The sequence below is a fragment of the Microtus pennsylvanicus genome, chromosome 10 (assembly GCF_037038515.1).
Source record: "Microtus pennsylvanicus isolate mMicPen1 chromosome 10, mMicPen1.hap1, whole genome shotgun sequence".
In the NCBI taxonomy this organism is placed as follows: domain Eukaryota; kingdom Metazoa; phylum Chordata; class Mammalia; order Rodentia; family Cricetidae; genus Microtus; species Microtus pennsylvanicus.
The window spans coordinates 80,355,595-80,377,434 of record NC_134588.1 but is presented as its reverse complement, the minus strand read 5'-3'; the positions used below and the strand labels follow the sequence as shown (position 1 = coordinate 80,377,434).

Genomic DNA, 21,840 nt, shown 5'->3' with positions numbered 1-21,840 from the left:
CTTCCTGTTTACTTAGGTAATATTATATCCTTCTGGAGTCTTTGATGGAGTTGAAGAATTTATAGTTATAGTTTTTCTTAGTTATGATAAAAGATAAAATAGATATAAATATTGTAATTGTAATTCTTGCTAGATACCTGTTTTATGTAATTTTACTATGTTAAAGCCTTCCTTTTTGTTTAAACAGAAAAGGGGAAATGGTGTAGGAGATCCTCCTGTCTTTGTGTTGCTTTCATTGGTTAATAAAGAAACTGCTTTGGGTCCTTGATAGGGCAGAACTTAGGTAGGTGGGGGAAAATTAAACAGAATGCTGGGAGGAAGAAGGCAGAGTCAGAGAAACTCCATCCATCTGCCACTGGAGATAGATGTGCTGAACTTTACTTGGTAAACCAATGACACGTGGCGATATACAGATTAATAAAAATGGGTTAAATTAAGATGTAAGAATTAACCAATAAGAAATTAGAGCTAATGGGCCAAGCAGTGAATTAGTTAATAAAAAAATTAGCATCACCAGTACCTCTCAGAGTCAGAGATGACTTACCAAGAGTTTTAGCCACTTGTCCTGTTACTACCTCTGAAAAGTCAGGAAATACTCAGTACTCATAAGGATATGCAAAATGTAAATGGGAACCTTTATGTATGAAAGATCTAAAAGACATTAACACATATCCAATCCCATACAGGTCTGCCAGATCCTCTAGCACAAGATAATGCAGGAATTAATTGACTATTGATTGGAAATATGCTGAAGGCCTCAGAATTTCATTTAAAAGATCATGTTAATAGCAAAGGCTTAAAAAAGGAAGTTTCTATTACATGGCAACAAGCCAAGGAAAGAATACAGCTTCCGTGTAATTATTTTGGGTAAAGCTAGCCGGTGGCCGGGAGCCCTCCCAGTCCTGCCGCTCCAACTACAAATTCGGATGTCCAGATTCTGGATTAATAATAGTCATATCCACACCCATGTCCAATAATCCTTTAATTATGTTATTTATTTGTACTCTCATCTTTGATCTTTGATCATTTATACAGGTCTGCCAAAATAAACATTTCCTATTTTCTACTGGAATTTTTGATTCATCCTCCAGGATCATTCTCTGTCACCCAGAGCATCATGTTTTTTTTTACAACAAGCACTGGGTTTTCTAATTTTCCTGGGGAGGCATGTCCTTCACGGTGACTTGAATGACTGGACCTGGCTGATATGATATCATTTTGCTGATAGCACCACTTTAAGATAGGTTTGGGGTTATGAACTATTTAAGGTGATTCCAACTTGGTTAGCTGAGATGGTGCACCTTCTTTTAACGTTCTGGCCAGAACTTCAAATAAGAACTTTCAAAAAACTTTATCCATTACTCAGAGACTATCTGCAATTGTACCAAACAGTAATCTTGAAACTTAACCATTATTTTAGCTTTTACAGATCACATAGAAATAACATCACCCCATGACTCTTTAGGATACGATAACTATTTTGTTCATGCTGGTTTTAATTCAAATTTTTAGTATATTTTTGCCTTTTCTCTGGACAACACTTGATATTTTTTCTGATTGTATAGTTTTGTATTTAGCTTAGAACTCTCTTATTCAGACAAAAGTGGGAGGTTTTGTGGAAACTCCTTCAGCCAATAGCCTTTAAGATATCAGCCCATTTTGGGCATGGTTTCATGTACCATAAATGTGGATGAAAAGTATGTGCAGCCCCTTTTCCTTCTGGATTCGGTGCCAGTTCCCAGCATATACGGAGGACTGTTGATCGTGACCCTTACTGTGAGTTTATCCCCAAATAAATAAACCTTTGTTATAGTGTATTCTGGGATATTGTGGAATTCTCTGTTACAGCTACAAAAACAAATTAGAGAAGCTCTTTATAACTGGTCTGCCTGCCACAAAGGCAGCTCCTTCAAGATCACTGTAAGAGAGGTCCACACTGAACACAACACTGAGCTAAGAGACAGAGAAGACAAAGGTAACTGGAATCTGTAGGTTGATGTACAGGGTAGAGGAAAGACACCAAAGTTCTGCAGTAGTAATGTTCCTAAGGCTTTGGCTGAAAACTTATTTATTCTACACATGCACAGGACAAAACTTCCAAGTATGAAGCAAAGGGCAAACGCCTGGGAGCTATATAGTACTGGCTAGCCTGGGACTCACATTGTAGACCAGGCTGGTCTTAAACTAACGAGATCCTCCTGCCTCTGCCTCTGAATGTTGGAATTAAAGGTGTGCATTCCCATACCTGGCAAGAGCAAGGGTTTTGAAAGCTGCTGTGTTATCTGATAGCAGCAAAATCCTTGGACCAATCTCTTATGGAATGGATAGAAATTTCCCGAAATTTTAATTTTCACTTGAGAGTCTGAATTTTGTCATTGTCTGTGAAACTGTATCTGCTTTCCTTTGAAGTCATAGACTCACTTTATCCATTATCAAGAAAATATCTTCTCTGTGCCTTTCAAGTCACGACAGTTTGTCTGTAACTCTAGCACTTAGACAGAAGTAGGAGGATCCTGAGTTCTGGACAATCTGAGGTACTTAAGTGCACGCACACACATGCACCTTATTTAGGCACACATAGTTTGTGTGGCAGTGATTCTTATAAAAATAAGAGTTCCATGAAAAAGTGGCTCACAAACGCTTTTCTGGAGTGGCTATGTACTTTTGCAGATACTGGGGCAAAGTGCTTATACACACTTCCCATACCACAGCACAGATAATTTGTAAATTTTATATTACACAAGAATTTAACAACTTAATTGTAATGTGGAATCTGAGATCATATAATATATCTTCATAGTCTATATTAAAATCCAGTGATCTATGCTGTATTTTAGGTGAGTCTTGCCTGTTTGAGTTCGAAACTGCATGGATTGATCATTTGGAAAATACTGTTTCAAAAAGGGCTCCATAAATGTTGCCATAGTTTGCTATATAGTGAGACAAGGTTTGAAAATAAAAAACAAACAAAACACAAAATCTTTTCAAAAGCAACGTGTCATGAGAGGAGTTAACTAGAAGGATCTAGTAACTTCAGGCAGACAGATACGGCAAAAACAAGCCAGGAAAAGGATGTAGGAATGCCATGTTAACTTATCAAAGAATAAGAATTTTAAATTCTGATCCAAAATTTAGGACTGTGAGTAAAATACGCTTTTTCTATTAAAATAACAACCCTCCAATTCTAGTAGGAAATATATAAAAATACCATTATATATACAGACATTTTCTGATGAAGTGTTTTAGTCTCATTTAACATTATTATCACAGTGCTTTAAATTTCATACTCTAGATTTAACATAATTTTTTTAAACCCTCAATCTTTTGAAAGAAATGTCATTATTCATGAAAATGACAGCAAAGGACATTAATTCAAAGAAATTCACAAGAAGCTCTAAATACTTCCAATTAAGATCTCAAAACTTTTGCTTAAATACACGGGTCTTACAATATCATACCCAAAGCACTCTGGTAACAGGAGTAACACCTATAACACAGTAATCTACAGGAGGGAAGGAAGAACATGATACAGAGCCACAGGTCTTACTGTGCAGCAGATATAGTGTTGTTACTTGATTTTATTTTATCTTAATTTCCCCTTCTATAAAATTAAGAAGCAGAAACAAGAGTACTTACAAAAAGACTGCTAGGAAGAGCATATGAACAACTACTTGTGAAGTGTCTTTATGTACTTTTTTTTAAATATTAAGCTAAAATTCAAATGTTTTTATTTTTATTTATTTATTTATTATTATTATTTATTTATTTATTAAAGATTTCTGTCTCTTCCCCGCCACCGCCTCCCATATCCCTTCCCCTCCCCCAATCAACTCCCCCTCTCTCATCAGCCCGAAGAGCAGACCGGGTTCCTGCCCTGTGGGGCATAGGCCTGTAACTGCAGCAACTAAGGAGACTGAGGCAGGAAGATCACTTCAAGGCCTGCAAGAGCTACAGAGTAGGATTAAAGCCAGCTGATCCACTTAGGGAGATTTGGTCTCAACATTTAAAAACAAAGCGTGGGATACAGACTGCTTGCCTGGCATGTGCGAGGTCCTGGGTTAGATTTCCAGAACCAGTGAGGAAAGGAGAAAAAGCAGAGACGAGGGAAGGGAGGGGAACCGTAAACAGAATACTAATACAAAAACGAGAGGGATCACTACTGTCTCAAATGACACTGAAAGCATGATGAAGGGGCAGGCGTGATGGCACACATATGTAACCCAACGTTCAGGATGCTAAGGCAGGAGAATAATGAGTTTGAGGCCAGAGTGGGCTATGAAGTTGAGTTATAAGACAGCCAACAGCCTGGATTACTAGCAAGAACCTGTCTTTTTTTTAAAAAAAAAAATGACAAAAGAATACTATGAACTACTGCAAACCCACACAATGATGGCTTGAAATGAAATGAACCATTTCTGTGAAAGAAGTAACAAACCAAAGCTCTTACAAACATAACCTAAACACAGCATATACACAAAAGAAAAGAACCAGTCACCTGAAGAGAGCTCTATCTATTAAGGAAACGGAACCAGTACTTACTCACCTTCTTAAGCAGAAAGTACAAGGCCCCTGTGATTTCACTAGTGAATTCTGGTAAACACTTAAGAAGAAGTATTTTTCTCTCATTTTATTTATTTTATGTATATGAGTGTTTGCAAGTATGTAGGTACACCACATGCATGCCTAGTACCATGGAGGTCAGCAGATGGTGTTAGATCCCCCAGAACCTACGATAACAGAAGACTGAGCTACCATGTGGGTGCTGGGAACAAAACCCAGGTCCTCTGTAAGTGGTTTATGTTCTAATTACCCACTGACTCATCCCTCCAGTCCTCTAATTCTTTATAATCTAAAACAGGTAGAAGGCCCACTTCCTAACCCTCTCTAAAGAAAAGCATTATCCTAACACCAAAGCCAGACAAAGATATAAGGAAATCTACAGACCAATACCTCAAACAAACACAAATGGAAAAATCCTCAACAAAACAGATGAATTCCAATAAAGCACAAAAACAATTACTCATTCAGACCAGGTGGGATTTATCCCATATGTACAAAGCTGGTCCTAAAATCTACTGAGGACTTCATATCAACAGGTAGAAAAATCATGTGATTCCAGCAATGGCTGCATAAAAGGCACTAGAAAAAAAATCTAACAACTTCATGATAAAACTATCAGAACCTAGGAGGCAGAATATCTTTAAAATATAACTCCCTGATTCTAAGTGCAGGCTTATGTAAGTCACCTCTTTCAAACACCACAGGATAGAAGGGTGAGGGGTAACTTTACAGTAGGAAAACTCTCACAAGCACACCTCAGCCAAGAAGAGCCAGGTCAACAGCAGCAAGAGCTGCAAACTATAGTGTGTAGCCTTAACATAATGTAATGAAAATGATACTGTACCTCTGAATTTCTTTCCCAGAACTTTAGAACCATGGTCTAAAAAAAAAAAAAAAAAAAAAAAAAAAAAAAAAAAAAAGCAGGTTCTTGAGAACATGAGAGTCTGAGTTCAACCTCAGCACCCACAGAAAAGCCAGGTGTGTGTGGCAGCCCATGCCTGTAATCCAGTGTCAGGGAAGAGATAAGATTCCTGGGGTTTCTTGGCCGAGTCTCGCTAGCTAGGTTCACCAAGAGACTGCCTCAAAAAATAAGATGGAAGAGTTCCCACAGGAAGATGCCAGACATTGCTCTCTGGCCTCTACCATGGACATGCACAAACCTAAAGCACAAACACACACACACACCATAAGAAAACTTCAAAACCCAATAAAATGACTTTTACAAAACACTTCAACACTACTCCACAAAACTATCAAACTCACCAAAAAGAAGCATCTGAGAAATTCAGAGCTAAGAAACAAGGAGAATGTGTTACTTCTAAAAACCAAGGAAAGCTGAGTATATTATGGACTTTAAAGTTTATAATAATGCATTTCTAGCACTCATAATGTTCCAGAAAATGCACTATACTAATAAAATATGCCAAAAGGAGAACCTGCATGTGAGGTATATGAGCTCCAATTTCCTGTAAAAATAAACTTAAAAAAAAATCTATATTAATAAATATAAAGTAATAAAAAATGAAAATCTTAGGCTGGGAGACAGCTTAGTTGGTAAATTGCTTGCTCACAAGCATGAGAGCCTAAGTTAGATGCCCAGAACCCACATAAAAAAGTCAGGTGTGGTGGTGTGCATATATGTAATTGCAGCATAGGCTGGTGGAGGGTGGCCGGTATCAGTTCAGTGAGGAATACCTAAGGCTGACCTCTGACCTTCATGGGCAGGCATGTACACACACACACACACACACACACACACACACACACACCCCTACCTCTGTGCTAGGAGGAGGAAGAGGAAGAAGTTAATGGACACTTCTGACAATATAAGCCAATTTTCAGAATAAAGAGTTAGTACATTAAAGAGACATTAGAATTTGGCTTCTTTGTCAAGAAGAACTTTAGAGTTCAATTTTAGCTTATAAGGATTTTAAAGAATATTTTTTGGAGTAACAAGGTCTTGCTATGCATCTCAAAGCCCAAATGCTGAAATTTCAAGTGTGCCTTGTTGCATGAGACTCAGTAAAGTCTTTGAACGGAACTGAAAGCTGGCTAACAGATTCAAAAAGACTGTTCGAAAAAGAGCACTGCACAGCAAGATCAAATGAAATAACTGTTTCAACCAAAGCTAATCAATGAATGCTAAAAATAGCAGGCAAATGCTAGTGGGAAACAAGATACAGGGAACCACAATGTCATGAGGACTTTATAATACCTCTGCTGAAAACCTCCTTACTTTAGAGGGATGACCTGAAGCCTTGTCTTACATATGAATATAATGGCCAGTGTAGCATCAAAGCTGAAAACCCTAAATACAATGTAATCTGTAAATCCAAACTTCTGTTTTTAGAAGCAGTCTGTAAAGATACAAATTAACCACAAAGAAACAACCAACTAAATCCAAAGTTTGGGAATCATCTACCAGACAACTGGCTTGGTGTGTTCAAGGATCCAGTATCACAGAAGGAAAAACAGAGGTAAGGACAACTGTAGTGGGTTGAGAGGATCAGCTCTGGCTGGAGACACCAAGCTACGGTGGAACAGGGCTCTGATCATGGCCCACCTCTCCAGAATCAACACTAACTACCACAGGAAAATACCTTTTCAAGAAGGAGCTCCACAGCACCTGGATGTAGCAAACTGACCTTAGGAGGAACAAACCAACCAGATCAGGTGGCACATTCAAGAGAGTCAAGTACCAGGATAGTCAAAGCTTCACAGTGAGACTATTTAAGATTAAAAAAAAAAAAGCCATTGGGGGGTGGGAGGACAAAACGTTAACTACTGTCCAAGTGGCAGTATAGGTGAGGTGTTTCTGTAAGCTTCTCAGAGCTTGCTTATAAATGTAAGTATTCTAAAATAATTGGGGGTCATCTAAGGGGATCAGTTAAGAAGGCACCTAAAATAAAAGAACCAACCTACCAAATAGCGGTAGCAGAGCCTATGGATAAGTGCAACAAAGAAACACTTTTCTAAGCAACTTAGAAAAGCTCTTAGGAACTTTGAGAGAAGAGACCATAAGGAAAGACAACCAGTTTAAGAAAAACCTTCATCTTCCAAAGGCTTCTTCATCAAAGACTATTGAGAAAACCATCGAAAACAGAACATTTCGGTAACTCATTTCTCAAAAAAAAAAAAAAAAAAAGATGAAGAACAAGAGAAAAGCTACTTTTCCTCTTCAAATACTGCAGTCAAGGGTGATGGTAAAGTCATGATTCTGAAATTCAGAAGTATGGGAACAGGCTAAAAACAAACATAAACGAGCTCACGAAGACCTAAAACGATACATGTATTAAGATAGTAGTAATGTAATACACTGCTGGAGAGATGGCTCAGAGGTTAAGAGAACTGTGCTAGCTGCTCTTCCAGAGGTCCTGAGTTCAATTCCTAGAAACCACATGGTGACTCATAACCATCTATATTGAGATCTGGCGCCTTCTTCAGGCAGAATACTGTATACATAGTAAATAAATCTAGTAATACACAATAAATCAAATTGTCAAAACTCTTGTATCTAACAGGGCACTACAGAATTACATTCTCTCTGTAATCCTTTACCCTACTAAAAGATATGCTGTGGACATGGAAGTGACAAGGCACAGTTATAAATTCAGCTACTGTGGAGTATCTGTTTAAGATGTGTAACATTTGTTTATGTTGTGGAATATTTGTTTAATGATGCAAAGATGTGTTGCATTCTTTTATGTTGCATTTGTTTAAAACTCTGTGAAGCTGTGTTTCTTTGCCTGTCTAAAACACCTGATTGGTCTAATAAAGAGCTGAATGGCCGATAGCTAGGCAGGAGAGAGAGAGAGATAGGTAGGGCTGCCATGCAGAGAGAATAAACAGGAGGAAAAATCTAGGCTCCAGAAAAAGAGAGGAGCGAAAAAAGGAGGAGTGGAGGATGCCAGTGGCTAGCCAGCCAGCCTTGAAGTAAGAAGGAAAGCATGATAAATAGAATATAGAGAGGTAAAAAGTCAGAATTAAAGGGAAACGGGATAATTTCAGTCAGAAAATCTAGCTAGAAATAGTCAAGCTAAGGCTGGGAATTCATACGTAAGAACAAGTCTCAATGTATTTATTTGGGAGCTGGGTGGTGGTTCCCTAAAGAGTTAAAAACAAAACCCAACAACACTCAGTCCCACTGCTGACTCTCCCATTTACTAAGTCGGAGATCATTCAAGGGTTTCTCTGTAGAAATCTTTAAAGATTCACTCAGTGTGGTTTCTCAGTGCCTCCTTCACAAAGAATAGGATTCTACAGCCTTTAACAGCTTGCCTACCAATTGTGCCAGGTGCTCTTGAATGTGACCACCTTGTCTCACTGACATGAAAACATTATCCTACATTTATCTCTCATGAACACTGCAAAATTAGCTTTCTATGCCACTTTTCTCTTTTAAAATTTCTTATCTTCTTTTCAAATAAGTGATAATACACAGGAACCAATACTCTAACTCTGCCCTTGAGGAAGAACTAAAACTTGCATACACTACAATGTCCAATAAATTTTACTATGTCATCAGACTAGCAAATCACTTTCCTCACAACCATGAACTAGGTAAGTCATATTAACTGTCTCACTAGGAGAAATCAGAAAAACTGGACACACTAAAAAAAAAGACTCCCAGGAAAACCTGGGAAGGTGGGAAACGCACACACTGAAAACAAAAATTGAAGCCATTTGAGCGCCATCACTGTGAAAAACCAAGATCTAGTAACGTAAGGAAATTTGGCATCTGGACTACTGTCTTCCAGGTTATCTGCAAGTTCCTATAATGTGGTTAAGATGAACTCTCTACGGCTCAACAAGGTCAGAGGATTAAATAATGCAGTCAAGAGGCCCACATAGCACAGGCACAGAGCAAAGAGTTCACCCATGTTTTTCTGACATGTTTATTTTTGTCAAGTTCACTTTTCTAAGTGTAACAACTTGCCATAAACACTTCACTCCTTTTCCTTCTCACATTATGTAGATCTTAATTTCTAAACTGACTGCATACTTCTGATGGCAGACTAAGCTACATTAAATAAATTATCTCTAGGTGCTATGCAATCTATATTGTGACCACACAGGAAACAATGAAGCTCAAGACTAAGCCTGGGCTCACCATCAAAGGCTGCTACTATCCCCATTTAACATATGGCAAAAAAAAAAAGAAATTTTTAAACAAAAAATTAGAAAAAGAAACTAGGGCTGGAAAGATGGCACAGAGGTTACAATCACTTGTTGCTCTTCCAGAGAATTTATTTGGTTCTCAGCATCTATTTGGTGGCTCACAACTGTAGATAACTCCAGTTCCAGGGGACACAATGCCCTCCTTTGTCAATGTAGGTATGTGGTGCACAGGCTTACATGCAGGAAAAAACACACACATAAGTAAATAAATAAATCAGAAAAAAAATTTAAAATACTATTAAAACACCCAAAAAGACTTAAGTAGCAAACATTTTCTATAGCATTATTCTGTTGGCAATTCTCTCATAAATACAAAAAACCAAATCTTCATGATAAACTGAATGTATGTAATTGAAGTCAATCATATCTGGGTGTGGGTGGTGAAAATGTTAACCAGTGTGAAAACTCTCAGTATTGGACCTGTTCTCTATCATGACCTGTAGGTTTCGGAAACATATACATACATAGGCAAACACACATGTGTATGTAAAAGTTTTCCCAATAAAATAAAAAGATGACTCCCAACAGAAATGGCAACAGGATTGACAGAGAAGGGGTAGAGATGACACCTAGCACGTTAATTATAAAGCTCACACAAGCTAGAGAAATGGCTTAGTGGTTAAAAGTGTGTTCTGTTCTTGCAGGGATCCCACATTCGGTAGCTCACCCGTCTGTAATGCCAGCTCTACAGGTTCTCCCACACTCTTTTGACCTTATGTGCCCATGCATGCATACACACACACACACACACACCCTCCACCATGCACAAACCCAATCCCCCTACACATATATACACATAATTTAAAATAAAGATAAAACCTTTTTAAAAGTTCACATACACAAACAGGCCAGAAGCCAGGAAAAGCAAAATATCTAAGAAAATTAACAAAAGGGCATTAGCCCCAACAGAAAGCACACTATTAAGTACAGCAATTAAAACAGAATGACTTGGTTTCCAAATGCACAGAGAAGTCAAGGGAATAGTAACAGCCCAAGCACATGTGGAAATTCAGTAAATAATAAAAGTGGAAGTTTAAATCAGTAGGACAAAAAAATTATTTATTAGATAATGCTGAAGCACCAGAATGATTATCTGGTTAAAAAAATATGGTTGGACACGTGTAAAATCATGCCCGGGAAAGGCAGACAGCAAATTTGGAAAATCTATTTCCAATAACCAGCCTGGAGCTATTTCCCTAGAGGAAAAAAAATCTGCAAATGTATGAAAATGAGCAACAAATTGAGGATAAGGTCAGTTCACAAGATAGTAAATACAAACAGTACTTCCATGCTGCTTAATCTCACGCCTAAGGACAATGAAGAAGCAGTTACCTTTACCCAGTGCTGTTCTACTGGACAACTTTAGTGACCAACATCAAAACTACAAATGAACAACACTCTGAGCCACCAGTTTCACCTCTACAAGTATATCCTATACATTTCTACATAATGTGATGTGTACACAACATAATCAATCTATTTGGTCAAAAACAGCCTAACTGCACATCAAAAAAATCAGAGAGTTAATTAAATAGTACTCTTTCTGTTTTTAAATATAGGGTCTCAATATGCAGTCCTAGAACTCACTATGTAGACCAGTCTGACTTAGAACTCACAGAGATACAAGATGCTCCTGGAGCATTTGGATCAAATTATGTGCCAACACACCTGGGCAAATTGTACACCTTCATGATGAAATTAAGCACTTGATGTTTGTGTTCACCCCCAAATACATGTATTAAAGTCATAGCCTCCAAAGTGACAGTGTTTGGAGATGATCATTGGGAAGTAACAATGTTAGATGATCTCATAAGGGTAAATTAATGTCCTTAGAAGAGGAAGAGAAACAAAGTGCTCTGTAGCCATGTGAAAACGCAGGGAGAAGGAAGAGGAAACTCACCAAGGGAATCAACTGATCAGTGTGAGAAATGTATTCTGTTGCTTAACCTATCCTGTGTATGGTATTTTATAACAGCAGGCCAAACAGCCTAGACCAATGGAGTACCACAAAGCTACTTTAAAAAAATGTTATTTACATAGTGATATACTCTATAAGCTCTATTAAAGGGGGAAAACCAAGAAGAACAGCAAATCTGCACCACTTAGATATAAAGGGAACAGGACAATGGATACTCAGCATAATCACTTCCTGGAAAGAGTAAAATCCAGGGAAATAAAAGCAAAAGGTTTCTTAAAATACTGTGGCAAAATGACAAGAACTGGCAAGAGACTTTGTAATCTTTACTTGTGCCATTTATTATAGTATCTATGCTTATCAGTGTTTTTCATTGCATGCAGGTTATGTTCAACTTGTGACCCAGGAGCTTGCCTGCATGTAGCTGAGGCTAGCTATGAATGTGGCTCAACACCAAATACTAAGCTTTCTTAAAACATTGAGTTGCTGCTGCTGTTTGATTTTGGAGGATAACTCCAATGACCAGTTCTCAAATGTGAGCCCTATAGGTGACAAGGTGCTGGGTATTGTCACTGTCAAAAGGTCACCAATCATTACCAACACCTATCAGGATCTGCACAAAGTGGTAGACACACTATCATTTTTCTTTAATTCACCTTACAGAAGATGTCTTAATTTTGAAACAGAGATCCAGGGTTTTGGACAAGAGAGATCTACATTTACTTATATATAAATCACCTTTCAAAGGATCTACAGGAATAGTTTTCAAGTGGAGAAACAGGGTAGCTGACAGTGAGAAGCTTAACTGTGTATCACAATTAAGTCTTTGAAATGCTGATTAAAGTTGGTGTGCTACTCTGTCAAAACATAAATGAAATGTAAACAAATTCTCAATGTAACAAAGCCAGACTGTTTTGGGTTTTGTTGTGGTTGGTGAGAGCCTTTCTCTAGTCTTTGCAGTAGTAGCTTTTCCCTCCTCTATCTTATCTTCAGTTGATTCAAATAACTTCAGTGTATAAGGGACCCACTCTCTCAAGAGTCAGGGAATAGGAAGTTCCTACCTCATGAACAGCCCTCAGGAAATGCTACGTCCTTAATGGTTTTCCAAGCAAGGCAGGTGTGTAGGGCTGGCCTTAGCAATATGGTGGCTGGCAAGCTGGGTCCTTTGAGCATGACAAAGCTTCTCAATCCTGGAGTGTTGTGGGATTTTGATCCCTTTAGCCAATCGTTTTTGGGTATTACGAATCCTAGGGCATGATCTTATTTATTTATTTAGATTTATTTATTATGTATACAACATTCTGCCTCCATGTATGCCTGCACGCAAGATGGCACCAGATCTCATTATAGATGGCTGTGAGCCTCCATGTGGTAGCTGGAAACTGAACTCAGGACCTCTGGAAGAGGAGCCAGTGCTCTTAACCTCTGAACCATGTCTCCAGGCCCAAGAACAGGATAATTTATAGACTTAGGGAGAGGGTCTCACCCTTCTCTTGCTTCCATGCTCTCTTGGGTGGTTGAAGCAGAGCAGGTGGCTTACTCTTTACGCCTGGACAGAAGACTGGATGAAGGCAGCTGATCAGCGGCAGCATTTTGTATCAACGAGTATCTCTACCCTTATTTTATACCTAAACAAATTCTTGAGAACCCTTAACAGGGTTCTTGTAACAAGTGGTACCCATGTGATCTGAACCTGATGGCCCAAGACACTGCCTCAGACTGTGTTACCCAGTTAACGCATAGCCAGTCCACCAGCTACTTGAAGGTGACTAAGCTGGTCTGCCTTCTTACAACATTCTAGCCAAAACATCATATATAAAAACTTTAGATAAGTTTTACCCATTATTAGAGACTGGCTACAAATGTTACAGCTATCCTTATGAGACTTAACCATTGCTTTAGATTTTTACAGGATCCCATAGATACAGCCACATCCTACATAACAGGAAATAGTTCCAAGAATACAATGCCCCTCTCCTCTCTCCTGATAGGTGGGATGGATGGGTTTTTGTTTTTTTTCTCTGGGTTATGGATAATTGTCATCTGTAAGGGTTGGTTAAGTTGTTATAGACCCAAGAACCTCGTTTAAAACAGAAAAAGGAGGGATAAATAGGATAGGACAATAAGGTAGATTATTTTATCTACTTAATAAACTATATTAACAACTATTAGTACTATTAGTGGTAGGGTTCTTGTATATTGATACAAAAGTAAAATTATTTTTGTAGCAGTGGTGACACATGCCTTTAATCCCAGGCAAAGGCAGGCAGATCTCTGTGAGTTCGAGGCCAGCCTGGTCTATAAGAGCTAGTTCCAGGACAGGCTCCAAAGCTACAGAGAAACCCTGTCTCGAAAAAAAAATGCATTCCTGTCTAATTTGTATGTTGATACAAATTCAAAATTATACTTTTCATATTGTGTATGTTCTTATTTCTGCTTGCAATATTTTTGTATATTGTTACAAATATGAATTTATTTTTGTCAAACTATATGCATGTTTCTACTTCTGCTTAAGATATTTTGTATACTGATACAAATTAAGGCTATTTTTGTCATACAGCACTATACATTTCTACTTCTGATTAAGCTATTTTTGTATATTGTCACAATTTCAAGTCACTGTCCTCATGCTGCACATCTGTTTAAAGATTGTTTATTTTTATAATGTGTAGTTTTAGTCTTTAAGCTATATAGGTTATTAAGAACTATAGGTTTGTTGATTGCCTTGGCGGGCTACTTAGTCTAGGGTTAGTAGCCCGCCTGGCAGTTCAGTTATTCCAGGGTCACGGAGAGGCACTACCTGGAAGATAATGGGCTAAGAAAGAGGAAGAAGGCTATGCAAGGTTTGTCAAAGCCTCTGTTTATTAGGGACGAGATACAACCTTTTATAGGGTAAGGAGTTGGGGGATGGGCACAGGGTTCTGGGCTCTTGCCGCGTGGTTCACGTTGGTCACATGGTCCGAGTTGGTCACGTAGGCAGGAGGTTATCTTAGGTCAAGTCACTGTAGGCCAAGAAGTCACAAGTCGACACACCTAGATCTTTAGATAGTTTAGAATGCGGGGTGGGTTCCGCTAACAGATAGCTCTCATTAACAGCCAATTTGGGTGTGGGGTAGGCTCTGTCAATAGAACCATTCTTAACACAATTAGGGGTGTGGGGTTCTCTGCAGACTCCCCAGGGTGATGGTTCCTGTAATGATTTTAGGAGGAAATTGGCTCCTGACATAGGTTTATAGTCACTCACGTTTGCCGTACTTATAATTAAGTTAGTTAGGCTTTCTAGATGCACAAAGAATAATTCCATACAGCTAGGTGATCTTCAAACACCTACAGAATATGACATCTACATGTTTTAATAACTGAGAATTCTGTTGACATGAGACACAACTACTCCTGGCAGCACAGATCTACTCCTGAGAGAATTATTGGCACCAAAGACACCCCTAAGGAGCTTGTTTTCTTCTTGGCAAAACTGCCTATTGGGCAAAGAACTGCCCTTGCCTCGACGACTGACAGTAAGCATGTCCAATCTGAATCAAACAGGATACAAGGAAAAGTGACTGCTGAATCTTGTCAAGACAGAGCAGGACAGCCTTTCAAATTTCCCTGCTTCTGAAAATGGTCTGTCAGATACTCTAGGCCTATAGCCAAAGTTGGTTGCCCCAACACTGCAGAGAGACTTTGGGTGACTGTTCAGGCAGCCAGCTGTTTGTCATTTCTTGCATCTTTGGGAAGTTGTTCACTTGCACTTCCTACTTACTCAGGTAATATTATTTTCCTTTTCAGGTCTCTGATAGGGTTAAAAACTAGACAGTCACAGTTACAATCCTTTCATATTTTATAGGGCATATTAAGCACAAGACTTAAGACTCTTCAGGACAGTTATTGGAATAATCTGTTATTTCCCAATTACCTATGGCCTAGATATTTAAAATGTTGTTTCTTACTTGATATTGTTCTTGTTGGTTGTAATTTCATCTTTACTTATATTACCTTTTCTTTGTTCTAGACAACACTTGATAGTTATTCTTATTGCATACAGTTTTATGTTAGGATTAGAACCTTCTTATTTAAAAAATGGCGGGGGGGAATTGTGGAATTTGTATCTCTTTAGCCAATGGTTTTTGGGAATTATGAATCCTAGTGCATGGTCTTGTGTGTGGATATGACAACTTACAAGCTTAGGGAGAGGGTCGCGATTCTCTTGCTCCCACACTCTCTTGGGTGGTCAAAAGAGAGCAGGTGACCTGCTCTTCAACCCTGAACAGAACGAATGGATGAAGGTAGTTCTAAACCATTCTGTATCAGTGAGTACCCCTATTTTATACCTACATAAATTCTTGAGAACCCTTAATAGACTCTTGTGGCTTCTCTTAACACTGAAGAAAGGCTTATTTTTTAAAAGTGGTCCAAGCACAGATCAAGCCTTGCTCTCAGACCCTCAATACAAGTTGGAGGACTCCAGAAAGAGCAGCATGTTCTCTCCCATAAACTTATTTCAATACTCTTTTTGAAACAAATTCAGCGAGGTTTGCTTTTTTTGATTCTTCTATACATTTTCAACTATAACCAAACATTAGGAAAGATACTTTGCTTTCTGTACTTTATTACGTGAGCATATTTTTTAAGGGTGGGCTAAGTAATGTTAAGGTTGGGATATTTCCAAATGTCTCAATTCCTAATGAAATGGCTAACAATATTGCTTCAGTGTGTTAGGACATGCATGCTTGTCCTTATTCCCTATGAAGTGATATTCATTCCCCCATTTAGAAGGGAGACCGACTTTAATGCAGTACATGTCAGGCTCTCAAATCATTTACTACCTAAAGTGGAATAGAATGGGTTCAATAAATCTGGCTTGTGTAACATCAGTGTCTTTAGAGTTGCTACCCTTAAAAAGGAACAAGAAATCTGATAAACCATTTACTATGTTCCCAGAGATTATACAGAAAACTAGAAAGTTCAATGAACTACTGTGGGTACTAGGCCTCTGATAAATTCAAACTTCTCAAGACAAAGGTCTCCATAAGACTAGACATAAAGATGAGACAGCATTTATGTTCCTCAAATGTGTTACATGATTAGAATTATTCTCAGTTCCTAGATTCCGACTTCACAGATATTTGCCAAAATAAATCTGAGAAAGCATAGGGAATACTCCGTTGCGGAAAATGGCTTAAAAAAAAAGGCAACATGGCATTGTACTAGAGATTATTATTTGTTTTTGGAATGCTTACAAATTTTAAGACAGAGAGGATTACTGGTCCAAATGTTAACACACACACACAAAAAAAATCCCAGTAAATTCAGATTAGTTGAGATTTCCAAACTTTAACAAATCCATTAGAGATGTAGACAGAAACAACAGGTATACTTGGAGAATCTGAATACACATTCTGCAACAAAATTATTTTATATTTACTTCATATTTTGCACTCATTCAAAGTTTAAAAAAAAGTCAAAACTCCAAAATTTTCTGAGTGTTTTACCTACCACCCAAGAACCAAAGTAGTCTCATGTACCATATAATTTAAACCTCAGGACCCTGTAGGATGTGGGATATTCCTTTCATCTAGTGGTTAATAAAGCAGGCTCAGATATGCTCTATGACCTGAGCTAGCTATGCCATAGAATCAGTTACCTTTGGAATATGGACTGGAACTCAGAGACGGCCCTAGAGTTATGCTGGCCATTACCTAAGTTTTGATTCCTAAACTTTTTAAAGAATTGACAAATTTTAATGAAATTTGAAAATCTCTAAATCATAACAGGAGACACAGGTATCTGCTCTATTTGTTATTTAACTCCCAAATCCTAACATATAGAAAAGAAAGGCACAAATTTTCTCAAAACTCTCACACACACAAATTCTAAACCTAAATTTCAGTGAAATTTGGCTGTTCAGAGACTTGCAGCAGGCTTTGGTAGTGGTAGGCTTTTCACACATCCTTTACAGGAGCATTAATTCACTGTATAACCCCATGTCATAAGTCCTGTCTTTGAACCATAAGTTTCTTGGGGTTAAGGAACTCTCCATTTTCACATCTTACACAGTCTTTGAGAGTATTTCATCAAAAAGCATGGTGCTGTGAAACAAACCGAATTTTCATTCAAAAAATCTAGTTTATGGCAAAAACTGTTCTATAAGTCCAATACTGGAGACAAATTATCAAGTTTCTGATTCTTACTTTTCTTACCAGGAGTCTTCCTCACTCAAGAAGGACTCCGATGAAGAACCTGCAGCAGGCGCTATACTGCTGATGACAAAGTCCCACGGAAACATGGGTTTGATCCTGAACTGTTTTATTCCTATCTACTGCTCTGAAGGACAGGACGACTCATTTCAGTACTCCTGTCACCGTTTTAGCAAATTCCAAATTCTGACTTTTCCTAAAAGGAGAGCTGCACTGGGGTAAGAATGCACAGCTCCTGGTGTGAGGTAGTGACTGTGCCTGCGGTAAGTATCACAGTTCAAACAGGCAAGTGATTCATGTGTAAAGCTCCAGGGTTGTGACTTCCTTGCCCTACATGAATCAGGAAGGCTACTATCCATACGACTGACTTCATCAGTCTTCTAGAGAACTGGGACCTTCATGTCAGACATTATACTTCTACACCTGCAGCAAAGCATCTCAAGTATGGAGATGACTCAAACTTGTCAACTGACAGGCAAAACAAAGCAGCAAGAAGCTGGTGCCTATTCAGCAACCCCTTAATTACCACTAGGATGATTTATGGCTAATTATTAACAACAAATTACTGTTTCACTGGCCATCTAGTATCTTCCATAATATATGATATTATTCATATATTATGAATATATGAATTCATGAGACAAATAATTAATTGTACAAAAATAATGGTATTCATTTTGGTACGATTTATTCTTTTACTTGGGTAGCCCAGGCTGGCCTCAAACTCCTCTTGCCTTGGCCTCCCAATCCTGGGATCACAGGCATGTACTACCACACATGCTCAATTTACTCTTACACTAATTTCCATCCCAAGTAATTTCTGTCAGTATTCAAAGGAGCATGAAGTATACAATGTCCTAATAAGCCATGACAGTTAAAGGGTACCATTTTCAAACTCATAAAGGGAACATATTTATTAACAGAACCCATTCTCTCTTCCTTTCAAACACCAGACTACCTTTTTTTGGGGGTGGGCACAATGAAATGATGCTCCGGGGTGGAAAGAAATAGTAGTGATCGGTGCATAATTAAGCAAGTAGACTAAAAAACCACTAAAAAATACTCTATAAGGGCCACTATGTGAATTAAATCTCAAGAAAGCTGTTTAAGTAACAGAATTTAGAAAACAACCTAACTGAATCTATGCAGAGTCTGTCTGTGAGCCACTCAAATGATTTCTTTATTCAGGTGCCCCCCTGGAACCTCATATACTTAACTAAGTAAAGAAATAAAAGTTTGGTGCCTAGAGACCTATATCTCATAGTAATAATATAATTTTCTTATTTTATTATTCCTATTTTACAGTAAATAGGTTCACCGGAACTACTTTCATATTGGAAAGAAGTATTTTTTAAATAGTGGAAATGTGCCAAAACTTGGATAAATTCATAGTATTTTGAGTTTTAAACCCATATGCTCTGTGAGTAACTCCAAGTTAAAACCTTTCTAAGTAAGCAACTATAAAACATTAACCAATTCTAAATAGAAATAAACTATTTGTAAAATACATATGGGTGTTGTACTTTTCTACCTTAAAAGAAATCATAAAAAACTTGCGAATTATTTCAAATTCACAAGTTATCTGTATTAGTTACAAAAGGGTAAATATGGCTCAGTGGGTAAAAATACATTCCCTGAAAGCCTGGGAACTGGGGTTCAATGTCTAGAATCCACATAAAGGTGTAAGAAGAAAATCAACGTCACAAAATTGTTCTCTGGCTTCCATATGCACACAGGATCATATGTACCCCTGCCAATCATGCCCCTTAACAGTAATTTTTTTAACGGAGATAAGTGAAATCGTGTTAGATTCCTAATGAAACACCTCTGTTACGTCTGGGTGTATTCATACACATGGTTGGAGAAAGCCCTTATCTAATTTACTGGAGGTGGACAACATGCCAGCTTTGATGACAAAGTACCAAGTAAATGCCCCTTATCTACAAGGGACTGAAAGTGTTTCAGAGTCTGGAGCAGCTCTGACTTTGGGTGCTAGGGGTGCTCAACTTTTACACATGCACATACAGACACATGCCCCGCAATCTTCTACTCTATTAACTATATGCCAAAAAAATTAAAAAATCAGGGTGGTTTTAAAACAGCAAAGTGCCTGGTCTACAGAGCTAGTTCTAGGACAGGCTCCAAAGTCACAGAGAAACCCTGTCTCGAAAAACCAAAAACAAAAAACAAAAAAACAAAAACAAAAAACAAATAAAACAGCAAAGTGAAGCATGAACAGAGTAACTCCAAACCCTCTGTTGTCTTGACAGCTAGTGCCCTTTATTAATTTATGAGCCAGCCACCTGAGAGTGACACTTCGGAAATTTCAGGAAGAATTTAAAGCTTAACTTTCAATTTTCTCTATAAGTCTTTTAATCAACCTAACATGCATGACTTCCACGCTAGGTGCTGGAGAAATGATGCAAGACAGGCCTCTAAGTACCATTCTGATTGCTTGCTTTCGGCAGGCACAGCAGTAAACACGCTCATGCAGAGTATCTGACCTCCCAGGTCAAACAGCCTCAACAGAATTGAGGTCATTATTACCAACAAGAAAATTGGGGGGGTGGTGGTAAAATTTAAGACTAGAGATGGTATATTTAAGCAAACCTAGCTCTTCTTCCTAACATAACATCACCTTCTGAAGTTCCAGTAAAATGAGCCAAATACCTTACTTAACATATATCCCTTACATAACCGTCTCATTGAAAGGCACATCTAGTCTATTCCAATGTACCCTATTCGTAAGGGTCTTTCTCTTGGCCTTCACATCCTCTCCATCTGGATACAGTACTACGAGCTGCCAAATGAATGAATGAAATAAACAGATGTTCTAACTGACCAAAAGGTACTTGGCGGATGCTGATCTCAAAACACAATAGGCTGACAGACCAGAATTCTACTGAAAAGACCACTTAATTTCAGAAGTAAAAATGGCAACTACTGGACACCGTGCAGTCAACATGTTATTAAATTCCCGGCGGTATGGGGAAGTTTCGGGAATGAAAACACAAGGGGTTCCCTAAGGTACTTTAAAATGGACTTGGCTCTACCGTGTCTGGACTGGGAGCCCAGGCGCAAGACAAAGAGACAGCGGTGGGGGGAAAGTCAAAAGGTCAGCGCCAGGCGCCCCTCTGAAGGCGCGGCCCGCAGGCTGCGCGCTCGAGGCCATCCGGCCCTCCGCGGCGTCGCGGCACTCACGTCCGCACAAAGAAACCGCCCAAGTCAAAACACGATTCCCGTAGGTGCGGGAGACGTCTGTGCAGGCGCGTCGGCCCGATCTCCGCAGGAGCACCTCCGAACTTGCCGCCCGCTGGCTCCATTCTCCCCCACGCGACGTGGAAGCGGGCCGGAGTGGAGGAGCCAGGTCGCGCGGAGCGGACCACGCCCCCCGCTGCCCCCGCCGCCCGCGCTATTGTTCCCGCGCCGCCCCCGCCCCGCGCGCGTTCCCGGGAGGGGGTCACGGCAGGGGGAAGGCGGCGGCCGCTCGTGCCCCGGCGCCCACCCGTGCACTCACCCGGCAGTGCAGCCAACGGCGATCGGGAAGCTCGTAGCGGTGAGCGGCGCCGTCCCGCGGTGGCCGCGGCCGCTACTTAGCCCTGCTCGCGGCTCCGCGTTCCGGCCGCGACGTCCGGCCTCGGCCGCTCCGCTGACTAACAGAGACGCGGGTCGTCAACGCGCACGCCCGCCCACGTCATCGCGCAGGGCCCCGCCCCCGCGCCTGCGAGCGGCCTGGGGGGCGGGGCGGCCCCGGGGGCCCGGATTACGAAGGCGTGGCTCAGCGACTGGGGGCGTGGCTACACTGGGGGCGGGCGGCACTCGCGGAGGTCGCCTGAGGGCGGGGCCGCGGGGAGGGGGAGGTTTGGCCGCGTGTGAGGGGCGTGGCCGGGAACAGCAGGGGGCGGGTCTGCGCCGGCACGTGGCGGCGCGTGGCGGCGAAACACAGGTCACAGCCCAAAGCTTGCTGGGCTGCTAGCCGGTGGAGGGCTGTTA

General features: G+C 39.8%; 1 protein-coding gene across 6 annotated transcripts in view; it reads right to left on the bottom strand.

The window, feature by feature from the left end:
* Mapk8 (mitogen-activated protein kinase 8) overlaps positions 1-21,528 on the bottom strand; it is a 61,977-nt gene extending 40,449 nt beyond the window's left edge. For 4 of the 6 annotated variants that reach the window (XM_075988736.1, XM_075988737.1, XM_075988734.1 and 1 more), the window contains exon 1: positions 21,365-21,528. The gene's annotated coding sequence lies outside the window, so the exon portion shown is untranslated. The remainder of the gene's footprint in view (positions 1-21,364) is intronic. The other 2 variants (XM_075988739.1, XM_075988738.1) reach the window with 1 other exon arrangement.
* Between the last annotated feature and the right edge of the window lie 312 nt (positions 21,529-21,840).